Below are 3,943 nucleotides of genomic sequence, written 5' to 3'. Positions count from 1 at the left end.
TGACTTCTTTTGTGATTGGGTTACCTCACTAAGGATGATATCCTCCAGATACATCCATTTGCCCAAGAATTTCATAAATTCATTGTTTTTAATAGCTTAGTAGTACTCCATTGTGTAAATGTACCACAGTTTCTGTACCATTCCTCTTCTTTCCAGCTTCTGGCTGTTATAAATAAAGCTGCTATGAACATAGTGGAGCATGTGTCCTTTAAGTTTTCTATAGTGTCTCCACCCCCCCCCCCCGAACTCTAAGTCTCCCAATACCCAAAGCCTTTTCATAGAATTTGACCAAGTAGAAAGAATCTATATAGCTTCACTAGGTTTCAGATAGCTGTTCTCTTCTATTGGCAAACAAAAACATTACCAAATAGGTGGTACAGAGTTGGATTTTCTCTCCTCAGGCTATTTACAATGAGGAGTTTGTTGTTCTCCTAATAACAATTGTTTCACTGTTCTGTGGTTTTTGTTCTTATTTTGTTTTTGTTTTGAGATGATCCTCATACCTTTACTTCTGGAGTCCTGAGGTTGCAGGAATACACTTCCACATCCAGTTTATGCTTTCTGTAGTGCTGGGATCAACCTAGAGTTGCGCTTGCTAGGCGCTAGGCAAGTGCTCTACCAGCTAAGCTACACTCTAGCTAAGTTATTTTCCTTTTCAGCTAGAGTTTTAAAATACTTTCATTTATTAGAATATATTATCTTGTTTTTGTTTTCACCATTTACTCCCCTTATACCCAAGAACTTTTTCCCATTCTGAAATTTTTATTATTGGCCTTCAGCTCTTCTGTCTAGTGCTTTAAAGAATTCAATCAACCTCTTTGATGGAGGGAGCAGAATGTTCTGCCTGATGTAATGTTTTGAGCAATGGTGAGAGACTGACTTCTTATACCAAGGTGGGCATGTGTTGATAAATGATTTTTCTATTAGAAAACATTCGCTTTCTCCATCCCATCTGACACCTAGTTATTAGTTACAGTTAATTTAAAAAGCTTTATTTCAGGTGTAATTTAGCTTAGCTTATTTTAAAATCACCATTACTGAGTTGAGAGTCAGCACTACTTAAGGTGGTGTTCTTGGTGGGGAATAGGGGTACCAAGTGGAACTTTGAGTTTGCATGAAAGCACTTCTTTGCTACTCTTTTAATATTGTCTTTGTTGTATTTATTTATACATTTAATTGACCATAGTGTAAGATGACAATTTACTAGCAATCCAGAGAAGAAAGTAGGTGTGACCTTCCCTGGCTACACTGAACTGTTTATGATATGGGCCATGGTTCTCAAACTTGAGCAGTCTTAGGGGTCAAATGGGAAGGGCATGTTGAACAGATTCCAGAGTGTCTTTCAACTCTGGTGTTCTGATTAGGCCTAGGGTGGAATCTATCAGTTCATACGACTAGCTGCCTTCCACATGATGCTCCTTCTGCTCTAGCCATTAGGCTTTGAGAGCCACTGTTGGGAGTGTAACCATCAGTCTGCATTAGGTAGACCAGTCTGATGAAAGTACAAGTAAATGCAAGAGGATTGTGGAGTAGGACCAACTTGATTTGCAACAGCCTATGTGAAATTGAATTCCAGACAGCAAATAGTATACCTTGCATTGTTTCTCCAATAAGTACTTAATTTTGTCTAAGGTAGTTCACTTTGCAGACTTTATGACTACTTATCAGCAGTTCAGAGTTGGGGCTTCTGTCAAATCCTCCCCACCCCTAGGCAGGGTTTGTCTGTAGCCCTACCTGTCCTGGAACTTGCTTTGTAGATCAGGCTGGCCTCAAACTCAGGCCCACCTACCTCTGCCTGAGATTAAAGGTGTGAGCCATTACAACTGTCCAGCTTGTGATATTTTAATAAGGCATTTGGTTAATGAAAGTGCCAGCTGTGACTCTGACAGTTTCCTAGCTTTTAGCAGCTGTAGAGTTATCTCCCAAGCCCCAGGTTCCAGCTATATGTGTTTTAAACTTAGTTTCATTTTGTTGCTGTAATGGTAGGTTTAACTATCTTTGCAGAGAAAGGTTGTTTTGAGTTTGTTGTTTCCCACATGTATTTTGAGCCTCACCTTTGTGCAGTTGTTTTGAGAAGACACAAGTTTTATTTTTAATTGGAATGTCACTTTGGTTCACTTGCTTTTCATTCTTTTTTCATCATGCATTCCAGGCTGGCCTTGCACTTACTGTGTAATTCAGCCATCTTCTGTCCTCAGCATTCCAAGCACTAGGATTGCAGGTGTGCACCATATGCCATGCTGTGACAGATACTTGAGTTCTCAGCCACTGAGCTTAAGTTTCCCAAATAGAGATTTAGAATATTAAGTCTCTAGAATTGTCTCCTCCCCTCCCTCCCTACCCCGCCCAACATTAGGAAGAGTCAAACCTAGAGTTTCATGCTAGGCAAATGCTCTGTAATTGATATATATAATCTCCTCACCTTTATGTTGTCAGAACTTTCCATGCCTTTTTTCTTTTTCACTGTCAGCTCTGGGATTCATTTGTCAGTTAGACTTGTCACATTTTCCATTTCATTTCTACCTCTATAGCCTACAACTTTGATGATTCATTGTATAGCTTATAGTTCTGTTGGTTTTGACACCAAGTGGTATATTGTTATTTCAGTTTTATATAACAAATCTCATTGCCTTAAATAAAAAAATCCCTGTTAACCCTTTATAGATAAGCCTTTTTCTTATTGACAACTCCCTGGCAATTACTGATAAGTTTTTATCCTTAAAGTCTTGCCTATGTTAATATTATATACATGGAATTCTTACAGATATGGAGAGGAGACTTTTGGATCTGTTTTTTTTTTTCATTTAGCACCCCTCCCCTACCATGATATTGATAGCAGGACCCAGGGCTTCTCATATTACTAGGCAAGTATTCTACTGAACTACATTCCCAGCCCTAGCAAAGTGTACTTAAGATTATGCTATACCAAAGCTGAACATGTTAGCACACAGCATTTGGGAAGTAGAGGCAGGACGAGCAGGAGTTGAAGGTCTTCCTTGGCAATACAGAGATTTTTAAGAGCTACACAAGACCTTGTCTTATTAAAAAAAATTTATCATGTCTTGTGAGTCAATAAAAGTCATTCTTTAAGTGCCCTTTAACATACATTGTATAGCACTAAAAGTGAATTGAAAATTGAACAATAATGATAGTACTGGTATATATATATATCAAAAAAATCTTGACCCTTAATGGCTAAGGTTTCCCTTGACCTGGCCTCTCTGTCTGGAATCAGCCATATATTCTGAAGGAAACCATTAAACTTTCCTGCTTCCCAGCTTTTTTGTAAAATGAGCAATAAGATACCTGATCTGGAAGTTATTACCTCTTATCTCCCTAGGTATTTAGGGATCCCTTTAATATTAGCATCTTGTTGTAAAGAACCTATCACACTGGACATAGGAACATCTTGCTGAGGCTTTGGAAGGACCCCTGGTAAGGGTTTGAGTCCGTCCATTGGAATGAGGTGAGCCTTTGGTGCAAGGTTTCTAGGCCATTTCTTTTTCCTTGGAATTGTTAAGTTCCAGGTACTTAGAGCCCAAGTTAGTATGTCTGAGTGGGACTGGTGATACCGTAAATCTCAGCATATTTTGTGGAAGCCTCTTTTGGGACTACAGCATTATTTAAATATCAGGCCTTGTAGTTCAGTCATTAGATAGATTTTTCCCAGGGATGTCTATAAAGATTAATTATGGAAGGCCACAGTTCCTGGAATCTTTGTGGTTCATTAATGACTCATTATGGTACATAATTGTGATAATAATGTACTGAAGGTCAGGGTATATTTGAGAGTGCTTTACTGACAATAGAAGCTTATAGCAACCTGGGAAAGCAACCAATGGCTGCTTAATGCTACTGACCAGACTCTTTGTGCTTTATGCTCTTGTTCTTGCTTCATCTCATTCTTTCTCTCTTATCTCTTTCTCTCCCCCCCCCCCCTTTT

General features: G+C 38.8%; 1 protein-coding gene across 2 annotated transcripts in view; it reads left to right on the top strand.

The window, feature by feature from the left end:
• The window catches only part of Cacul1 (CDK2 associated cullin domain 1), a 56,929-nt gene that overhangs the window by 13,887 nt on the left and 39,099 nt on the right, over nucleotides 1–3,943 (top strand). The window lies entirely within an intron of this gene.

This window comes from Mus pahari, chromosome 1 (assembly GCF_900095145.1).
Source record: "Mus pahari chromosome 1, PAHARI_EIJ_v1.1, whole genome shotgun sequence".
Taxonomy (NCBI): Eukaryota; Metazoa; Chordata; class Mammalia; order Rodentia; family Muridae; genus Mus; species Mus pahari.
Note: the sequence above shows the minus strand (reverse complement) of the source record. Positions and strands in the feature narration are given on the sequence as shown.